The 22,806-nt window shown below is 42.9% G+C and overlaps 2 long non-coding RNA genes across 2 annotated transcripts; one reads left to right on the top strand and one right to left on the bottom strand.

The window, feature by feature from the left end:
* Nucleotides 1-704: 704 nt before the first annotated feature.
* LOC138224211 (uncharacterized) lies at nucleotides 705-19,273 on the bottom strand. Its single transcript, XR_011182568.1, has 7 exons — nucleotides 19,173-19,273; nucleotides 18,950-19,034; nucleotides 18,698-18,750; nucleotides 1,816-1,860; nucleotides 1,593-1,677; nucleotides 1,318-1,372; nucleotides 705-934 (listed from the first exon to the last, which is right to left on the bottom strand). It is a non-coding gene; the product is annotated as an uncharacterized lncRNA (long non-coding RNA).
* On the top strand, nucleotides 3,650-4,643 carry LOC138224212 (uncharacterized). The gene is made up of 3 exons (XR_011182569.1): nucleotides 3,650-3,740; nucleotides 4,016-4,110; nucleotides 4,431-4,643. It is a non-coding gene; the product is annotated as an uncharacterized lncRNA (long non-coding RNA).
* Nucleotides 19,274-22,806: the final 3,533 nt, after the last annotated feature.

Below are 22,806 nucleotides of genomic sequence, written 5' to 3'. Positions count from 1 at the left end.
TTCTTTGATTTCTTGTGCAGAGTTTTGTACCCCTTTGGCCCTGAAAAACCCCGGTGTTGGTGAGTTTTTTGGCGGAGAGATTTTGCTTACAGTTTGTGGCCGCAAGGGGACCCCCTATCGCTTTTTGACTTGAAAAGGTCAAAGGCTATCCCCTTTTTAAGCGTGTCCAGATTTTCCCGCCAAAAAACTTAGTATCTGGGGTTTCTCTCGGGGTGTGGTAGCAATCAAGCCGAGCCTCGCCCACCCCCCCTCATTGGAGAGGGGTAGGCGGGGGCTGGCTGATTGACCGCAGCTCTAGCCAGGCCCACTCGCTCCCGGCAGGAGAGGATGGCAGGTTGGTGGTGGCTTTGGTCCCTGCAGAGAGGCAGGTCTCCTGGGGTGTGGACTTAGAAAGCGGTCAGTTGCAACTGTGACTGATAGGCTGAGTCCGCCCTGGGTGCCTCCTCTCTCTCGGGCCGAGGCCATCTCCAGCCTGCCTTCCCCTCCTGCTGGGAGTGAGGGGGCTTGGCTAGAGCTATCCTCCCTTCTCCTCCCCCCAGGGCTAGACCCACGCTCCCTCCTAGGGACCCTATTCCCCCCCAGACTATCTAAAAAGGCGGGCGTCCTCGCACTTTTCCAGGACAGTGCGATGGGTTGTCGCCTTGGGGTGCGTGGCGCACGCTGCAAGACAACACTTCACACCTTCGAAAATACAGGACAATGCAGACAATGAAATGAGAGTTTTTATTGCAAAATTCACAACACATACAATAGCAGCAGTCAACAGAAAACATGCAGATCAAGAATAAAATACAGCACTGAACGGGACATTACAGATCAAGCCACTGGTAGCAAAAATAAAATGCAAGAAAAGCACACATTGTCGAGAAGAACTTGGCCAACGGTCGTCGAGTTGCTGGAGTGGATTGGAAAGGAGATCGTCGGAGCCGCAAAACTGAAGGCAAAAGAAAAAGGATCAAGTTAACAAAATATCGGATTTGTAAAATCGATTAAAGTTGAAGTAATGAAGTCTTAACTTTTTTAATAAGCTGCCTGAATTAAGAAACATACAAACATGTAACAGCATGAGAAATCACAGACATCCCAGTCACACTACTCTAATATTTAGAAATTAGTTCAGCCTATTAGGAATAAAATAACCCATAAAATGAACCAGCGATTTAGTGTTTCCTATTTGTATTCAGCAAGAGCACAACTAAACGAAAAGAAGTGATAACGTTAAAATAAAACCGTTCTGGTGTTAAAAAGCTGTGAAATACGAGTCGTCTTTAATACACAAATATAAACAGTATGGCAAAAGATAAGAATAAAACTTACCTCGGAAAAAAAACACTTTCTAACTGGAGGCCGGTTTTTGAAATCCCTTCGTCACCTGGAGAAATAAGAAAACATACGAATTGGTAAATTTAATCTTGGCAAAAGTTGATCATTTCGGAACGGAAAGCGATATAACCCGATTCCGCAAAGCTGAGATACTAACAGTTAGATACACAGTTACTAACTTTATACAGCAAGTGACTGAAGATAAATTACAGCTTTTTTCGTTAAAGGAAACAGAGCTAGAGATACCATGTCTTTAAAAACATACTTACATGAAAGGTAGTATAAGAACGCTGAATGGAGACTTTTATAACTTCGAGAGCACGCTCAAACAGACAGGACACTCATTTCGGCGTCCTAAAACACAAATTCAACAGAAACAAATGCAGTTAACAAAAGTTGCAACAACAATACAGTTTCGTCTAACTTTCCTCAAACTCAAATTTGAGTTTTTGCATTTAAAAGAAGAAAATTAGAAATCAAACGCAAACGCACCTCACGCCGCAGAAACTCTCCCCGCCGCCATCTTGCCGGGCGCACCTGTGGAACAGGTGGACGGGGCGTGTCCGCTGAGGAAGGACACTCTGGGGGCGGGCTCGGTTCATGAACGACAGCTGAAGATAAATAGAAACTTGAACTCACCAAATCATAAATTTAGTATTTAACGGCTGAGGATTTTCAGACAACCCAATTCACTGCCGTTCTCCTACAAAACTGCTTGCCGGACTCGTTTAGCTTGCGGCCAGCTGGTCGAATCAAGAGAAATGTGCTGGAGAGAGACCCCTGTCGCTCCTAGTTAGGACTGCACCTCTCTTTCACTGCTAGTGCCACACCTGTCCTGCAGGTGTCTCAGTGGTATAAGGGGCTGCTTTTTTGAATTGAATTCCGATCTATGCATTTATAAAGGACTTAAACCCCCCATTTGCCCTGTTTTGGAAGGCCCCGAAAATGGAGCCCCCCAAAACGGCCGGCGTGGTAGAGAACAGCTCCCTTTACAAACTCACCCCGACAGCATGAGAGCTTCACCCGGGGATCAGGTCTCAGACCGGGGATTAGGTCTCAGACTGACGGGGAGGCTCGGGGCTCGACTTCAACTCACAAGACTCTCCGAGAGTCGATCTGCTCTCTAAACTTTAGAAGTGTCAGATGGTTCAGCCCGCGGAGCCACCAGGCCGGCCACGCAGAATACCGGCCATGTACATCTCTTATTCAGACTAAAGCCAAGTCACAGTCCCGAGACGAGGCGGTTCCACCTGTTTGCTCTCTCATCAAGCATTATTTTTTAAACAAAATGTATTCTATGAATCTAAAGACAAATAAAAATGAAAAAAAAAAACTACATGGACGATTAAATCGGTCTATATGTTTTGTACTCCAGCTGGTGTCCGGGCAGAATATCCCTATAGTTCCTTACAAACAGCAGGTGTCACGACATAGTATATTTATATTTCCATGGGCGTTTGACAAGGTTCAACATAGAAGTTTAAAGATGAAAGATTTAAAAATCAAAAGCAATGGATGTAAATAGAAAGTGAACTGGTGTGTGCATAGAAAACAGAATAGTGAGAAGGATGTAATGAAATAAGTTTGCAATCAATGAAGCATCACTTCGCTCCTTATTATTACTATTAGAGACGCTATTACTTCATATACCATAATATGTGAAAGTTATTGTAGTCAAAATGCAGTCAAATGCACAGAGTGCAGGTGGTGAAAGTGTTGTTTATGAATATCAGACCGCTGGCAATGAAGTAGTGGAAACAGAGTTTTATATTAATTGATAGTGTAAGTGTCTCGAAAAGATGCAAATTCATTTTGATTACTTTAAAAAGTCATTAAAAGTCTATATCGTGTTCTACACTGTATACACGGGTTCTACAGTGAAAAGGGAACCACGGTCAGTGAGTGACGTACAGTACAGTAATCACAGTACAGTAATCACAGGTGAGACTGACTGTCAAACACTTACAGTATAATTCTTACTGCTTGACCCAAAGCCAAAAGACGGAATTCTGAAACACTGTTTCTGGCGCAAAGGTGTCGCTAACTTGAAACCTTTTACTATTGATGATAGATGGGGATGGATATAGTATTTTGAATTAAACTGAACACAAATCGTAAATCCTCAATTAAAGTTTCGATAAGGTTATTTCATCAGCGGTTCAGTTAAAAGTATGGAACGGGATTGACTCCAGTTACTTGTGTCGGAAAGACTGAGGGATCCATGTCAACTCCAGGATCCAGTCCGTGTTATAGACATGTCTAATTAATTAACAGTCCACAGTTAGGTGTGATCAATCTTTATCCGCCTTCAATTAGTGTCCTTTAAAACTTGTTCTGGCAGCAGTATTGCGTTTTTGTCCTTAAATGGCGGCTTTGCAGCGACAGGAAAATACTCCCGGGATGTTTTGCTTTATTTGGTAAGCAGAATGTCGGTCAAATTTGCTTCATATGTGGATGGGAACAGTTCAAAACGAAACGAGAGAAGGCATCAGAATAATTAAGAAGGCGGACAGTAACTGGCTTTGAAAGAGACGTTGAATTCAAACTGAACCAGTAACTTTCGTATCTTTTTCAACAGGCGAAATAGAACGGGTTATTGTTACTATTTAAAATGGCTACCTGTATTTTTAATGCTTTCTCGGGTCTGTTGGTGTTTTAGCAGGTGTCTTATTCACTAGTTTCTCCTCTTCAGCTTCCCAGACTTCCTGTCCTCTACACCAGCCTGACCGCCGAAGCGCAGAGCTCCCGTGTGGCGTAAAATCGGACAGATGAGCGGTCAGTTCGAAGGTGAGACTCCAACCGGTCTGCACTCTGCTTGCAGAGCCTCTTGCTTTCGGGTTTAAAGAGACCTTTGTGTTCGTAGTCGGAGAAATCCCAGGACCAATGGACTTTTCTCAGTATGGTAAAGCAATAGAATGTGATGAAGAAACCCACAGCTGCGCTCACTTAATCTGAGGGTGGGGGAAATATGGTTTCGCTCCGTTGAACACCTCCCAGCGAATAAATAGGTTATTTTAAAAAACAGGTGCTACCTTTGTATTGGCTTTGGCGAGAGGCCAGAACTTGCGCCTACATGTATTAGAAACGCTTTTTCTACACTGTTCAAGCAGCAGCAGTTGATCCCGGAGACCAGCCGCACTCACCTCGCGGTCCCGGGTGGCCACCGTCTCTCCGGCCGGCTGTCCTGACTGAAACGTTTCCTCTCCTGGAGCTCCAGACTGCGGGCCGCCGGAGCGTCTGGATAACAGCCGGTCGTGTTACACCTGTACCGTTTCGATTTCGATTTTTGCAATAAAGTAGTCTTTGGATTGTTTCTTAAACCAATTTGTTTGGGTATCTTGGATCACTTCATGTTGGAAGTGAGCCTCCACATAAGATCAGCCTCCTGTTTCTTTAATGAGCCTGCATCTGTCTCCTTTACCCCTTTAGGCTGCTCAGAGTGCCACTCAGTCATGAATTTAAGGTGCTTCATCTTCATCCATGGTAGTTGTTGCACAAGCTTCTTCCCTGCACTTTGCCTGTAAATCTCCAGCTGTTGCTTGAATGTACACAAAGGCATGTAGCCTGTGGTCAAGCAACTGCTTGATTGCACAACTGATGTTGGTAAAATAATTCTGTAGAGGCATTTGCTTAATGTCATAGCTCTCTCGAAGTGAATATTGCTCTTGCCCAGCCTGCTTCTGGCAATAAGAAGGATCTGGAAGAGCAGCTCTACCTTGGGCAGGTTCACCTTGACTCCTGAGACCTAGAAGGGATTAGCAGGGAGTTGAGAGAGAATGTAAAGCCATCAGAGATGTTTCATGTGCTTTCCTGTGGCTGAGAACACCATGAAAGAACAGTGATTACAGCACTGTATGAGAAGAGCACACTGTCCTCTGAAAGAGCACTGCATGGTTAATTCGCACCTGTCTTGTGCTATAATGCACACACCCACAATCTGCTTCACAACACAACAGCTCTGAACACTATTCCACATTTAAATAGGCATTTTGGGTGTGGACTCAAGAATATAAGCAATTTAACTACTAATGATTAAGATGCACATATATTTAAAAGAAGAAACTTAACTATTAGTGACAGAAAAAATAAACATTCTGAATATTCAAGGGATTAATTTTTATTCTGCATGAAGCAGAATGCAACTCAACAGCTCTTCTTCTAAACAATATTTACTGTTTACTACTTTAGGACGAACACGTATCAAATGTAATTCAATCTTAATGTCTATCCAGGTCTCTGAGAGATCTGTCTAGTCCCCACAGCATAGACACAATGAAAGAAACCAGAAGTTTACTCAGAAAAAGACATTTCAGGAGGAAAACCATTCTTTGTGTGGTTACAAAGTTAGTTTACATTTCCCTTTTTTCACAAAACAAAACAAGAAACATTAAACTATCCACTGATTCCTTGAAAAACAAGAGACATGAAGAGATACAACTTTCAACATTTGTTACTCCAGGTGCAAAGCTGTTACTGACCAGAGAATGTGTATAAAATGATCACTCTGTTGTTTTCATAACAATTCCAACATTTTCATATCAACCTTTCTTAAAAGAATTAGGGATGTGATATATTTTAAACCCCTGAAAGACAAAATCCTACATCAAAACTCCCTCCTATTGACGTAAGAACCTGTTGTTCAGAATGACCTCTCATGCAGGTGAGGCTGCAGACTGTGCTGAGTGTCCAGGTGGTCCTCATGATCCCCCCAGCTCAAGAACGCAGGGGAAAGGCCTGTGATCATCAGCACTGTTGAGAATTACATAATATAGAAATACAGTCTTCTACTAACAAATATGAAAACAGATTTCACTGTGACATGGCTACTTACTGTAGAAGCAAAACTGCTATGAAACCATTTCATGGCTGTTTCATGTACAGTAATTGATATTGAAAATCATGAGCCTAAAAATCAGTCCTAACGATGTGCCCAACATCCATTTGTAGTACTCAGTTTCTGGCCTTCACCTGACTAGTTTAACTCTGCACCTATATACATACAGATACACACATTTAAGTGCAGTTACAAACAGAATTCCCACAGTTCAAAGCAACTCATGACAGGTATTCTGTAGAATTGGGTTGTCAGCAGCAGGGAGGGACAGTTGCTCAAGCCCAGAGGAAAATAGAAGCAATACAAAGCCTATTGTTCAATCATTATCTATGATTAATTATATAGCTGTATGTAAAATGTTGGCTTAAATAACTGTGATAGAAACCAATTAAAGCTGTCTATAATAATAGCACAAGTGTCAGTGATGGGTTTCTGCTAGGATGACATGGCTCTCAAATCATACCATTCATGTCCATAACAAGATTATATCTCAACTAGAGCTGCATCAGGTAAGGCTGGAAGTGACATGCTTAGTACAAGTCCAGGAGCATGTAAAATTACCTTTCGGCAATCGTGAAGCTCAGGTATAACTTCACGAGTTTGAGGTGAAATGACCTGTCTGAGCACTGTAGGGCCCAGGATATTTTAAGTTCACTCTCTGTACTGGGGCTTTGGTATGGACATTATGGGCCACAGGGAACAGTGCCACCTAAGACCTTTAGCTCTGTAATATCCTCCAGCAGCTGCGCTGATGAAGTACTGCTCACCCAACAGGAGCCCAGGACACTTCACCCACAGGAGAGCCCTTCCTCCAGCCTCAGGGGTGACAGAGCAGCTGGAGGAGTGAGAACAGGCCGAGAGCGAATTCAACAGGAGTCTCCAGGAGGCCAGACTGTTGCTGTGAAAATAGGAAAGTGAAAGTAATGTCAGGCTTTCTATTTAAAATAAAAAAGCTAAATCTCAGATTGAAACACGTCGCTCTTAGGTAATAAGTATTACATGTAAACTAAATGAAAGTGTGATGCCGCGGGGGTTACAGGCATCTGTAAGGTTGATCAGTAGATGGAACCCAAGACCAGAACACACTTGAGACAAATAACAGTTAAAAACACAGGTCTACCCTGATAAAATAAAACAAACAAACACAGAGCGACTTGTCTCCAAAACACCCTGGCAAACAGATAATGTAGCCATATGAAAAAATACATTTCTTCTCAAAGGAAGAAAAATCTGTCCAATTTCTCCCTCAAAAATAGATCCAATCATGCCTTCTTACCCGTACAAACCTCCCTTCTTGAATTCAAAAAGTAACTATGTGTGCTATTTTATCTTTCCCTTTTTTTCATCCACTTTCAGTTTTTAACTAGAGTTATGCAAATGTGCAGATGTCTTCCACAAACTCAGAACTGTATATATGTCCAGTGACTTTTGGAATAATTTATAAAATACAGGACTAAGCTCTTCATGACTTGTTCATTTTTGCAAAGTATTGCCTTCCAGATTTTCCAGGCACATTCATTTTCGAGTCCTTCAAACACAAAAAACACGCACTCCACTTGTTTAGATGTTACAGTAAAAGGAGACACACCAGTGGGGCCAATCACATTGTTAAAAATAGGTTCTCCTGGTTCTCTACTCTCGAACAGAGCAAATAAAAAATCAGTTCATTTACATATTGGGGTGTGTGCTCCAGCCAGCTCCCATTTCTAAGGGGCACCTGGCCAATCATGGTTTAGATCCTACGCCACGCCTCCTGTACATTATTTCTATTCATTACTTTCTCCACCTTGGAATTATAATCTCTTTTATCATGTTTCAATTCTTCCTATATATTCCTCTGAATCACTTTCCCCTCTCAATCTATTATAGGTTTGAATTCCTGCTCTTTCTTTTTGGATTAGATCAGATCATCATGTCGGTGGTTTCATAAGAACTTTACAGGCATTCTTAATGTTACCATAACAGGGATCTAATGTCCTAGAACCTCTTGTGTAGCCATTTACAGACTGATGATCATTGGGGAGAACTGACTTAAGCAAACAGCCATTAAAATCTCCCAAATGAATTTCTGAGGCAGTTTTATAATCGGCATCAGGAGAAATCTACAGCAGAGTTGCAAACGCCTGCCCAAACTCCCATGGCAGGTAGCGAGGTCATAAAGAAACAGACAGGAGTTCCCGATCTGGTGAGTTAATGGCGTGTCAGATCAAAAGGTCTGTTTTTTACTTTTTTATCTTATACTATCTGCTCTTGATTATTTCTTTACCTTTTTTTCTTCTTCTCTCTTCTCCCCCTGCCCTTTCTTTGTCTTTGTTTTCCTGTTGTCTTCCAACACGTTCCCTATGTCCTTTTCCAAATGGGAAATCACGTACTCACCATATCCAGTCAGCTGTAGTTTGTGTGCAGCTTGGCTTCACTTTCTACTCTCTGTCATCTCTGAGTTTGATTTATATGGCCTGCAGGTACGAGCGCTGCTCTGTCTTGTTCCACTTCGATCATTATTGCGGTGTTTTATGTTGCAGTACTTCAGTTTCGCCATCTTAATGAGATCTAAAGTCTCAGAGATGCCTCCTCTTATTGACCAATAATAAAACTTGCAATAGAAACAGCTCCTCAGTATATGAACAGCTGACCAATAGGAGATAGAGGTACTCCAGCCACCAGTTGACAGAGCGTGGCTCTGGATTCTAAACTTTGCCAATAAGAACTCCTCAGCTCTTCAGTCAGGAAGCAGATCTGGAAAATAAAACATAGTATTACTACCTTGTAGCCTGATCTCACATTAGGCAAGTCTGAGCCTACTCAAGACCAGTACAGAACTGGAATCCAGACTGTTGCTGCAAGTGGGGTTTGGGGTTGGAGAAAACTGTAGTAGGTGCTCTTCCATCTTACCCCTTGCTCTAAGAGGTTCAGTCATTAGGGTGATGTTTAAGGTCTATAAAGATTAAAGTGTAGGGATGTTATGCTGGAGTCCTGGCTAAATTCATGGCTAAACCTAGGCTTGTTTTTCATTAATTTAATTTCTCTTTTCCTCTAACTGGGAGAGGGCCTGTTGGTGCATGTCACCAGTTTCTGCTGCATTTTCACGATGGATAAAGTGAATCCCCGCCACTATGTCAAACACCACCTACAAAAGAGGACTGAGCCTTGTGTGGTAGTGAAATAACTGCAGTAGGATGAAACCCTTCTTAACACAAGAGACCAAGATTCTGCAATGTAAAAGGTACAGCGCTGCTTGCACAGTCTATTTCAGAGACACGTCTGCATATATAACACTAATGCAAGCTTTTTGGAATTCCCTTCTTACTGTATTAACATTACATGCCTGCCCCTACAATGCCAAAGTAGTCATACAAAATAGCTAAGGAAGAATGGTAACTGTGCCATGTACCCAGATTAAATAAATCTACTCTCAGTGCAATTTAGTAACAGAACCCTATATGGTCTAGATTAAATGGAGACTCTCTCAACCACATTTTGGGGGGAGGCTGAGTGCTGCAGGTTCTCTTTTTACCTATTAGAAGACCATTTAATGACTTGGACTAAGCATCCAGCTGATGTCAAACTCTATAGGAGTCACAACAAAATGAGGACCCTTTAAGGAGCTCCTATCAGTGAGTGATCAACTTATGTAACTGCACTCTCTCTCCACTCCCCCCAGTGGTCCTAGGTAAATAGTGGAGGACATGTAAAACTACTTCCATTGGTGTTCCAGGATGAGGTCTGTGCAGTTGCACAGACTAATTAGGCAGAGACTTGCATTACAGGTGTGTCAACTGAAGTTCCTGGGTTAGTGCCAGGTCCCATTTGTCCCTTTAAGACTGACCAGTACATGAGAAGATCCAGCAGTTCCCCTCCACGTTGCATTGTAGCCCAATGAAAGCTACCCCTGAAGGTACTGATCTTCAGTCCAATAAAGCATCAGGGTCTATACAGTGGCACCACAGAGGACAGAGTTAACAGCTGTACACACACAAGACTTTATTGTACAGACATGACACAGATGTCCTTGAGCCTGTCTTGTAACATGACAGGTCAGAGGAGCCCCATACAAACCACAGATCTTGGTTCCACATCAAAGCTGCAGTGCTGATCTCCCATTACTCTTGGAGAGCTTCAGTTGCGCCAATCTTCCCAGGAAGGAATAAAAAGCATCACAGCACACGTCTCCATTCTTCCCCCATGGTGATTAAAAGGGGCTCTTTCAGAAGTGTGGGGTGGGGGGGGGAGGAAAGATTACATGACCAAGTCCTGACACCACACACTGGACACTCATACCCAGGCCAGTCACACATTGGACTCCCAAGCATGGAGAGCATGCTCAAACTCATCCAGAACATTACCATCACTGAAGGTCGGTTTCCATCACTGTCCAGTGGAGATACTGCTGTGAGGAAGCAGCCTTTAGCAAAAAGGGACTGGACTGTTTGGCTGATGCTTTTATCCAGAGTAGCATCATTTTCCAGTCATTTCAACAGCTGAGCTAAGTACCGCAGTGCCCTACCTGGAATTTCAGTGGAGGGATCTCTCCCCACTGGCTGTGCAGCAGGGTCAAGCTGGGTTTCTGCATCCCAAAGTCAGTAGCATACTGGGCCCTTCCCAATTCAGCTGTCCTTGTCCCCGGTCCCTTGGAATGGGGTTTTTGTGACTAGGGAAGGGATTCCATAAGAGCATGCTGCCAAGACATACAGGAAAGATCAATGCAATGTACATCCCCAGGGAGACTCAATTGTGCGGAGTGTCAGTCCTGTGCTGAAGGACCTACTGCCTCCAGAGGCGGTACAACAGTGCAGCCAGCTAACCCTCATCTAGAAGATACAGAAAGACGAATGTGGACAAGCTCAGCTTGGTTTTGCATACGATACCCTGAACATCTCCTGGTCAGTGTTGCAATGCCAATTTCCTCCACAGCTCTAACTCACCCCAACATAGCTGACCCAGGAGCTGGCACACACATCCTAGCATATGTGGCTCCCCCTACTGGACAGCATCACTTACTGTATTTCCAAACCACAGCTCAGCTTGTCAAGTCCCACAGAGGATCAACTGGCTTCAGGAACAGTTCTGGTTGAATGCTCCAAACCAGTGACATCTTGCTCTTCTCACCAAACAAATCCCACTACTCCAAAGCCACAGGAGCATGGGCAAAACTCACACTGAATAATTCTCATGCTCCTCTTCAATTCAAAGCACAACATAAATACTTTCCTCCCAAACTTCACTTTTATAAGCCTCTTCGTTAATTACAGGGGCTGGGCTAATTCCATGGGAACCTATCCCCAAAGCCCTAAAATCCTCATGTGGAATGCCCGGGTGTGTCCAGCTCGATAGTGCACACCTGCTTCCAGATCCCTGTCTGCTCAGAAGCCACCTTGGCTCAGAGAAACACCACAACCTGGGCTTGAGCCAAAATGCAAGGTGCCTACAGAAGCCTTCTAGGGACAGTGCAACATTGCTTTAATCAATTTTCCTTGAACGTTATTAGTTCCTAAACATTTCACCATACCTCAATCTGTTTCAGAAATCGTTTAGTAGAAAAAGATAATGATTTCGTAATGGTTTATATATATTCCTTAAACATATACAGATTTGTGATGAACTCTAAAACCACTTCTGCATCCCTACCCAGTATTCTTCCTCTTCCTCTTCCTCCGTCAGAACACTTGTCCATGTCTGCTATGATTGGAATAGTGTTCTCAGCTGAGGAATCGCAAAGGCAAAAGTCGGTGCTGCAGACCCATGACAAAACCCTGTTTTGCTAATAGAGTCTCCTGTATTTAAAAAATAAAAATTATTGTTGAGAGTGTTGAAATTTGAGGTAGCTAAGGAGATTGGGGGATAATATTGAGACATAGATTATGCAATCAGTGTTTTGATGCCCTGTATTGGCTGATGATTTTAACAGTTTTTTCCCATTGAACAGCTTCCTTCCCTTTGCACTGAGAAGTGGTCTGGTGGTTTGGTAAGCAGGCACTTAACCTTAAACTAGCAGGGTGACTTTTTGAATCACCAGTCTGAAATAACATTTTCTTTGTGTTAGCTTAAGGTTTTGGCTTCTCCTCATGAACCCCATCAGTTTTCAGATTCATCCCTTGATTTCTGTAAATCCTTTCTTCCCCTAAAAAAAATTGTTTCGGGCACAACCCATTATGAATGAACTGCTCTTACTGCTTCTACCAGTTTGAACACTTCAGGAATGGGAGATGGACCATGAACATCTTCCTCCAAAATGGTCACATATCCCCTCTCAGAAGGGCAAGAAACTCGCAAGACATGTCTTGTTAGTATAAATCCTACCAGAGGAGCATTTATATAAACTAACACAGAGGTGTGAAGATATATAACCCTCATTTTCTCCTAGATTCACTGGATTGTTTATAGCACATGTGTTGTTAGATCCACTTATAACAACTCAGGTCTGTCTCCTTACAGCCAAAGCTCACTCCTTGTCACCCAGAGCCAGTATCCAGATGGATACTGCACTTACTTGCTCACAGACCTTGGCCACTAACTTTCTCTTTGCTGCTCGTTTGACACCAAGCAGCCCCAGGCCTCTCCAAAGTGACTGTCCCACAAAACCTCTACAGCCAGCTTCAGCTGGGACACTGCATGCTCTCCATCCATTTCTCTGACACATTCAGGGATGAGGGACTGATATTGCCTGAGTTTTCGCTCATGTGCCTCCTCTACCCTTATTACTTACCACATTTTTAATGACCACAGAGAGTCAGGACCTCGGTTTTATGTCTCATCCGAAGGGCGGCGCGTGTTAACAGTATAGTGTCCCCGTCACTATACTGGGGCATTAGAACCCACATGGACCGCAGGGTGAGCGCCCCCTGCTGGCCTCACTAACACCTCCTCCAGCAGCAACCTTGGCTTTTCCCAGGAGGTCTCCCATCCAGGTACTGACCAGGCTACTTGGCCAGGAATGAGAGTGAGAGGGAGCTAAAGCTCCAGTGAGGGTGGAGATAGTTCGCAGTGGTGACTGGGCACAGGAAAGGTCCACTGGAAGCTGTGTGTGCACAGCCTAGGACACGAGAGTGAGGCACTGAGGGGCTGTGTGGTTCTAACATGAGTGTGTCTAGGCTCAGCCCGACAGTGAGGAGCTGGAGACTGGGTGTGATGAGCTGAGTCTGAGTGTGAGAGTGAGACTCTGGAGACTCTGGAGACTCTGGTTTGTGTGAGACCCGGCCCGGAGGTGTCAGGAGATGATGTCAGGGGCTGGAGGAGGACCTGGAAGCCCGAGGGCTGGTCATGAGAGGACCAGTGGCTACAGGGGGGAGAAGGAGGCTCCTGGAGGGGTGGCGAGGAGCAGGGAGGCTCCTGGAGAGACTGAGAAGTGTCATTGAGGTGCAGGAAGGTGTGGAGGAGTAGCAGCCTCGGTCGTTGCTGAGTCGGCCTGCCAGTAAGGCAAAGAAGGCGATAGAGAAGCTCTGGTCAAACTGGATTGATCGAGTCGAGGGCGTTCCGCTGCTTCTCCCTGACAAGGACTAGCCAGAGGGTGAGAGCTGGAGGTGAAGCTCATTGAGCTCAGGACACCATGAGTGAAGAACTCAGCGATGTGAGGGACCTAGGGCTTGATCTCAGAGGAGATCAGAGAAGACAGAGACATCAGCGAACTGTAGACTCTGAGCCTAAGATGTCCATAGTGGCAGCCACTACCCTCATGGCCTCACACACCTCTTTGCAATCAGCCAGCTTTCCTTGACTGAGTTCTTCCTCCCTGCTGCTTGAGCCTGAGCCTCTCGCAGTACTTGGGAGTCTTGTCCTTGACACCATTTGCCTGTGGCGCTGATCTTGCTCTAGACCTTCTTAGGAAATTGTTCATCTCCTGCCAGGTAGGTTCCAACTCTTCAAAAGCACTGGTGGGTCTGTCTGGTTTAGCGAGTGAAGCCATCGTCTCCAGCTCCTCCTGGTCTCTGGGGTCACTATGGGTTCTTACAAATGTTCTTCCACCTCCTCTTTTGTTGCACTGAGGTTGAGAAATTTTAATTTAGTAGAATGTAATACTGTATGTACTTCAGTCCAGTAAACTAGTGTTGAAAATCATCCTAATGAGTTAAGTAGCTACTGCAGTTAACCAGTTGAGAAAATAAGTTGCAGTAATACAGTGTGGACTACTTTGACATGAACCATGTGAAACGTGAAAGGATGTCATGGGGAAGTGTATTTATAAGTTCTTTACACAAAGAGTTGTGGGAGAGTGGCACAGGCAAACCAGCCATTTTGTTTAAACCAACAGCCTCTTTACTTTTGAGTAATCTGACTTCTTGTTGCAGAGTTTAGGTAGATCAGGTTATAGAACAGTAAGTGTCTCAGTAGTCTACGGGGACAAAAAACGATTTTGAAACTTGTAACTCACGGGGGCTTCTGTAAACAGGCACGATTTCTTTAACAAGTTTCCAGGTGGAGTCAGAAAAAAAGCAACCGGAACCGTCAGTCTGTAACCACGCCCACCTGCATGACATCTCTCGCAGGCCACGCCCCGCGCACCTGTGCGCCAGGTTCTGCGGGAGAGAAGGGAGCTGAGTGCGTTTGTTCCGCGTCTTTTATGATTATTTCTTATTTTCCTTTATTTGAATGTATATTAAATTTAACTCGTGTAATTATGTTGTCTTAACGTAGCAGATGAAAGGGGTAATATACGAGTTTTCTTTGGGAGCTAAATAGCATTTTACCGGCATTTTTACATTTTTTAGTTTCCAACGCCTCACTTATTTTTAAAAAGGAACTTGTTGTCACATACAACGTGTTTATTCCTTTTACGTCGAAGAAAAGCTCTGTTATAGCAGAATGAAAACGTCGCTTATCCGTATTTTAATCTTTATCAAAAACTTGGTGAACTTTGTTCATAAAACCACGCGTGTGCATTTATCCAAACAAACAGCCATTATTTTCATTATTTTTCAGAGTGGGTCTAGAGATTATGTTCTTATATTCGCTCGGTAATATTAGCTTTGCAGCTAATGATTTTTAATTTCAATGGTTGTTTTCAATGGGGGTTTTCAGTTTAGTGTCTTTGGGCTGGACATGACTCGCACTTAATGGAAGAATAAACGTAAGTATAAACATTTTATTAATTTCTTTACATCTGTCTTATATCATATATATTGTGCGCTATCTGCTCTGATGAAAACATCGTTTTCAACTAAGAAAACGTAGTTTAAAGTATCTTTCAATGATCTAAATACTTGTGTTCTTGTGTTTCCAGTTTGGTATCTTTGGGCAGGACACGCTTGGCACAGCTGCTTGAATTATCTGTGTAAGTATAAACCTTTTTATTCGTTTACACGTATCGTATTGAAGTACACTGTGTACTGATGTTGTTGGAAAAGTGATGTACTTTGTCAAAAGAAGACTCAAACTAGGCGATACTAGATTTCTCCAGGGCAGAAATGGGTTTGACCCGACAACATTGTAGGCCTGCTTTTTATAGAAAACATTTTCTGCTGAAACTGCGATCACTTAAGCTTCTGTGATTGGCATAATACAGATTCATTAGAAACAGATTCATTTTTAGCTTCCAAATTGCATCACAACAATTAAGATAACGGAACCTCTAAATATATGGATTGGTTATTTGTGTGTTAAATACGTTGTTGCAGAAAAAGAATATGCTAATCAAAATGGAAATGATATTTCTAATCGACAGCTGTATTGTGTTTCGGTCTTCACACTTCAAATGTAACTGCTTCTATACCTTGTTGAACACGAACATTCTCTGTTGCACCAGGCTAATCGCTTTATTACTGTATCTTTTGAACTAGCTAGGATAATTTCGAGATCCTGTTTTTAACCGAAAGTTAATACTGTTTTCTGTTTTTTTACAGGAATTGCAACAAAGTTCCAGTCTTCATTCCGGTCTCTGTCTCGACAGAAGCCTCGGAGAAACAGTAACGTGCTGTATGTTTCCGTTTTAACATGCAGTAGCTTGCAAATGTTTTCTTACTCTGTTGACTTGTAACAGTGTTTAGCGTTAATGTAGCCGTGCTTTGACACTTTGTAATTGAAATGCATGTTCATTTTCACTTCGACGCCTATGCGTCCGACTATTGTAATGCTTTGTATGCCATTTTCGCTCAATAAATGGTTGATTGAACCTTGATGTTGTTCTTTCATTTTTTTGTGCAGAGTTCTGTACCCCCTTGGCCCTGAAAAACCCCGGTGTTGGTGAGTTTTTTGGCGGAGAGATTTTGCTTACAGTTTGTGGCCGCAAGGGGACGCCCTATCGCTTTTTGACTTGAAAAGGTCAAAGGCTACCCCCTTTTTAAGCGTGTCCAGATTTTCCCGCCAAAAAACTTAGTATCTGGGGTTTCTCTCGGGGTGTGGTAGCAATCAAGCCGAGCCTCGCCCACCCCCCCTCATTGGAGAGGGGTAGGCGGGGGCTGGCTGATTGACTGCAGCTCTAGCCAGGCCCACTCGCTCCCGGCAGGAGAGGATGGCAGGTTGGTGGTGGCTTTGGTCCCTGCAGAGAGGCAGGTCTCCTGGGGTGTGGACTTAGAAAGCTGTCAGTTGCAACTGTGACTGATGGGCTGAGTCCGCCCTGGGTGCCTCCTCTCTCTCGGGCCGAGGCCATCTCCAGCCTGCTGGGAGTGAGGGGGCTTGGCTAGAGCTATCCTCCCTTCTCCTCCCCCCAGGGCTAGACCCACGCTCCCTCCTAGGGACCCTATTCCCCCCCAGACTATCTAAAAAGGCGGGCGTCCTCGCACTTTTCCAGGTTAGTGCGATGGGTTGTCGCCTTGCGGTGCGTGGCGCACGCGCAAGACAACCCTTCGCACCTTCGAAAATACAGGACAATGCAGACAATGAAATGAGAATTTTTATTGCAAAATTCACAGCACATACATTAGCAGCAGTCAACAGAAAACATGCAGGTCAAGAATAAAATACAGCACTGAATCGGGACATTACAGATCAAGCCACTGGTAACAAAAATAAAATGCAAGAAAAGCACACATTGTCAAGAAAAAATTGCTGGAGATCGTCGGAGCGCAGAGAACCAGGAGCCGCAGCACATACAATAACATCAGTCAACAGGAAACATGCAGGTTAACAGTAACATAAATCGGTATACAAAGGGTACACTACAGATCAAGCCACCGATATAAAAAACAAATTCAAGGAAAAGCACACAGTCAAGAATTAATTGCCGGAGATAGTCGGAGCGCCGAGAACCAGGAGCCGCAGCACATACAATGGCAGCAGTCAACAGGAAACATGCAGGTTAACAGTAACATAAATCGGTATACAAAGGGTACACTACAGATCAAGCCACTGGTAACAAATACAGCACTGAATCGGGACATTACAGATCAAGCCACGGGTATCAAAATAAAGTTCAAGGAAAAGCACACATTGTCGAGAAAACTTGCCAACGCACGATGAGTTGCTGGAGTGGATCGGAAAAGAGATCTTAGGAGCGCAGAGCAGCAGGAACCGCAGACCTGTAGGCAAAAGAAAAGATATCAAGTTAACAAGATATCGGACTTGCAGAATCGATTAACTTGAAGTTCTGAAGTCTATTCACTTTACAAATAAGCTGCCTAAATTAAGAACCATGCAAACACGGTCAAATTCAACAAGAAACCAATAGGTAACAGCATGAGAAATCACAGATACATCCCAGTCCCACTACTCCAATATTTAGAAAGTAGGTTCAGCCTATTATGAATAAAAGAATCCATAAAAAAGAACCAGCGCTTTTGTGTTTCCTATTTGTATTCAGCAAAAGCACAAGTAAACGAAAAGAAGTGATAACGTTAGTATAAAACCGTTCTGGTGCTAAAAAGCTGTTTAATACGAGTCGTCTTTAATACACAAATATAAACAGTATAGCAAAAGACAAGGATAAAACTTACCTCGGAAAAAAAAAACTTTCTAACTGGAGGCCGGTTTTTGAAATCCCTTTGTCACCTGGAGAAATAAGAAAACATACGAATTAGTACATTTAATCTTGGCAAAAGTTTTGGAATTTCGGAACGGAAAGCGAAAATATAACCCAATTAGGAAAAGCAGATACTATCAGTTAGATACACAGTTACTAACTTTATACAGCAAATGACTGAAGATAAATTACAGCTTTTTTCGTTAAAGGAAACAGAGCTAGATATACCATGTCTTTAAAAACATACTTACATGAAAGGCAGTACAAGAACGCTGAATGCAGACTTCTGAAACTTCGAGAGCACGCTCAAACAGAACACTCATTTCGGCGCCCTAAAACACAAATTAAACGAAGAAATGCAATTAACAAAAGTTCCATTTGTGAAATTCTACTTCTTACATTTAAATCAAGCACCACTCATAGCGTTTATCATATTCGATTTAACTCCGCGCATTGAAAACCATCGTGCAAATAAGTTGTTATCCATCTTTACCCAATGAATTCAACAGATGAATAAAATATATATTATAATATATATTATACTATATAGTTAGTATAAACCCGCTCTGGCGTTAAAACGTCGGGAAATACGTGTTGCCTCGTCGAGTTGCACAAATTCAAACAGTATAGTGCAAGGGAGAAATATAACTTACCTTGGAAAAACACTTTCATAACTGGAGGTTCGTTCTTGACATGTTTTTCTCACCTGGAGAAATAAAAACATACGAATGATTAAATTAAACCTTTACAATATTTTATTATTTTGGAGCGGAAACCGTTATTACAGCCCGAATCCGACAAGCGGAGATTTCACAGCTACTAACTTTAGAATCAAATGTTTGAAAGTTAACTCCAGCCTTTTTTCGTTAAAAGAACCAGATCTTATCTTATAAAAACATACTTACATGAAAGGTAGTATAAGAACGCTGAATGCAGACTTCTAAAACTTCGAGAGCACGCTCAAACAGACAGGACAATCATTTCGGCGTCCTAAAACACAAATTCAACAGGAACAAATGCAGTTAACAAACGTTGCAACAACAAAATATTTTTGTCTCACTTTCCTCAAAGTCAAATTTGAGTTTTTGCATTTAAAATAAGAAAATTAGAAATCAAACGCAAACGCACCTCACGCCGCAGAAACTCTCCCCGCCGCCATCTTGCCGGGCGCACCTGTGGAACAGGTGGACGGGGCGTGTCCGCTGAGGAAGGTCACTCTGGGGGCGGGCTCGGCTCATGATTGACAGCTGTACACTCGGATACAAGGGCTGACGTTACTGAAGATAAATAGAAACTTGAACTCACCAAATCACAAATAAAGCATATAACGGCTAAGGGTTTCCAGAGAACCCAATTCAGTGACATTCCCCTACAAAACTGTTCGCCGGACTCGTTTAGCTTGCGGCCAGCTGGTCGAATCAAGAGAAATGTGCTGGAGAGAGACCCCTGTCGCTCCTAGTTAGGACTGCACCTCTCTTTCACTGCTAGTGCCACACCTATCCTGCAGGTGTCACAGTGGTATAAGGGGCTGCTTTTTCGAATTGAATTCCGATCTATGCATTTATAAAGGACTTAAACCCCCCATTTGCCCTGTTTTGGAAGGCCCCGAAAATGGAGCCCCCCAAAACGGCCGGCGTGGTAGAGAACAGCCCCTTCTACAAACTCACCCCGACAGCATGAGAGCTTCACCCGGGGATTAGGTCTCAGACCGGGAATTAGGTCTCAGACTGACGGGGAGGCTCGGGGCTCGACTTCAACTCACACGACTCTCCGGGAGTCGATCTGCTCTCTGAACTTTAGAAGTGTCCGATGGTTCAGCCCGCGGAGCCACCAGGCCGGCCACGCAGAATACCGGCCATGTACATCTCTTATTCAGACTAAAGCCAAGTCACAGTCCCGAGACGAGGCGGTTCGCCTGTTTACTCTCATTTCAAACAATAAAGCTACGGAAACGCCTCTGTAAAGATCTTTTCTAGCCTTTTTTGTGACTGGACATGACATTATTTTTTCGTGACATCACAGTAAAAAATAAAGTTTCCAAATTTGTAATAGAGTTCGGCGAGGTAGTATGTCATGTATGAAAGAGGTTAAAATGTTTGAAGTGATTCTCAAGACAACTTTTTTTTAAATAAAATTACATGAACGAATAAAATTAATCTAAGTGTTTTATACCCCGGCTTGTGTCTGGACAGAGTATCCCTTTAGTTCCTTTATATAAGTAGGTGTCACGAAATGATTTATTCCCACGGGCGTTTCACAAGGATCCACAAAAAGTTTAATCCCTCAGATTCAAGATGTAAAAATCAAAAGCGATGCATGTAAATAGAATGTGAACTGCTGTATGCACAGAAAACAGAATAGCGATGAGGATATAATAACTAGTTTTGCAATCAATGGAGCATAATTAATATTTAATTAATTAATAATGAATATTCTATAAGATATTAAAGTTACTGTAGTCAAGTGCAAAGAGTGCTTGTGGTACAAAAGGGTGTCTATGACTATGTACTAGTGGAAACAGCGTGCGACAGGTATTTAGGAGCTTTATATTAACTCATAATTGTCATCTCTGAGACAGAGATGCAACTTCATTTAGATGAATTTAAAAAGTTATCAAAGTTCTATATAGTGTTATGCACTGTATACACAGGATATACAGTGAAAAGAGCTGGGCAACCACTGTCAATGAGTGACGTGGAGTAATCACAGGCAAGATTGAGTAGCAGACTAACATTAGAATTCTTACTGCTTGATCAAAACTTAAATTCTGTTTCTGGAGTAAGATTGACGCTAATATCTAATCTTTTACCATTCATTATGTGACTCCCTGGGGATGAATACTTTGTTATTAATTCAATTGAATTGCAAAAAATTGTAATCGTAATGTTCAATTACCGTTTCAATAGAGTTTACTTCATCAACTTTACTCCAATACTAAGACATGGGTAAATGGCGGTTTTTGAAAAAGATACATGTTCAATTGTTTTCTTGAAAATAAAAAATATATATTTTCAAATATTTCCGAGGTCTGCGTGTGTGAGACATAAGAGTTTCCAATGTTGTTCCGCAGATGTGCTATGAACTATCTACAGCAGGTCAACTTAATAATAATAATGTCCCTTAAATAACGACTTCCTGATGCCATTTCACGTTTCCGAATAGGCTTTGCTTAAATGAGCACTTATAATACAGGAAGTTTCTAGTATTTTTAAACACGTAGATCGGAAGACGGGTCTTATCTTTAAACATCCCTTGCTTTGCATATTTAAGACGGACAGATTGAGAAACTAAGAGCGAAATCAGCCGGCGCCCTCCCGGGCAGAGCCAATCGCAGACAATCTTACCCAGAGTGCTCGGGGCGCCCGGACGGGGTCACTAGCGGCCAAAGTCACGTGACCACCCGAAAAAAAAAAATGACGGCGCTATATCTGGGAAACGAAAGCAGCACCAGCCGGCACAGCACTAGCGAAAGTGGTGGGTCTCTTGAAGGGGTTGAAACTAAACCTACTGTACGTCCAGCGCGGTCTGCGCTGGTGCACCCAGGCTGTTGCTTCAACATATCTATGAAATGTACATACTGTATTGGTGAGCTGGTCAGATTCAGAGCAATGCCACTATCACCGACTAGTTCTACTGGCTCTACACCGTTCATTATTGAACACTTCTCTTCTCGTGTTGATGGGTTTATTTGTTCATTCATAAAAGCACTGTTATCCCAGTTTGCAAACTTCCTACTCATGGTAAAGGAGAATAAAGTGCTGTATACAGTGGGGGATGTATTCAAAATCAAACCCCCCAACAATCATGACACTGTAACTAGATAGTAAAAATGAATTGTTCTGCACAGCCGAGTAGCTTGTGCTATTGCAGACATGGTTGTACTAATTGCGAGAAAAAAAGAGTGTTCTACTGGAAAACGGTGCTATGTTTGGAATGCCAGTATTTAATTCCAGTTGGACTAGCAAATATTTTACCGATGAAAACAAGGGGGAGGGCATAAACTTGTAAAAATGTGAAACGCAGACGATTATAAATGTGGGAAAGACATTAATTCTGTTTTTAGTATTTGCTTAGTGCTGTGGTGCTTAATCATATCAGAATATGTCCTGCTCTTTTTCAAATATTCCAAGGTGTCACTTCGACCAGCGAGCTGTGTTTCTTCCAGGTTTTCTGCAAGTCTCCACCGTGGCGCTGTCTCTGGCTGCAGTGATAGTGATTTCTGTGGTTTATGTCTTCATGGGGTCGACACCCGAGTCTGTCAAGACACCTCCGGGACCCCCAGCCCTGCCGATTCTAGGAAACCTGCTCTCGCTGGATCTGTAAGATGTCATAAGAAATTAGATGTAGGAACAGTTGAATGAGATTGATTTGTTATTGTTGTCTTTGTTCTTAATGACAACAGGGAGAGAGGGAAAGATCATCGAGGAAATCCAGTACCTCACTGAGGTGTTAATAGCACTGTGAAGATAAAAGGATTAATCATATATTGTTTTTCTGTCATGTGTTTTTCAGTTTCTTCCTCTCCAATTCCTTAAAGACTCTCTTTTAGAGTCTTGCTGTACTCAAACTCCCTGTCCTTGCATGCAGTAAATGCATTTTTAATTTCCTTTCAATATTTGTTTATGTGGTTTCATTACAAACTATTTCTTTCAAGTAATGGAGTGCCGATACCTTTTTCTCTCCAGGAGCCCCTGAGCTGTGAACAGGCCTCGACAGTGACAGTAATCAGGGACAGAGTCAGGAAGGGATTAGTGGAATTGGG

The sequence above is a fragment of the Lepisosteus oculatus genome, chromosome 19 (assembly GCF_040954835.1).
Source record: "Lepisosteus oculatus isolate fLepOcu1 chromosome 19, fLepOcu1.hap2, whole genome shotgun sequence".
NCBI classification, from domain to species: Eukaryota; Metazoa; Chordata; class Actinopteri; order Semionotiformes; family Lepisosteidae; genus Lepisosteus; species Lepisosteus oculatus.
The sequence above is the reverse complement of the archived record's forward strand: the minus strand, read 5'-3'. Positions and strand labels throughout refer to the sequence as shown.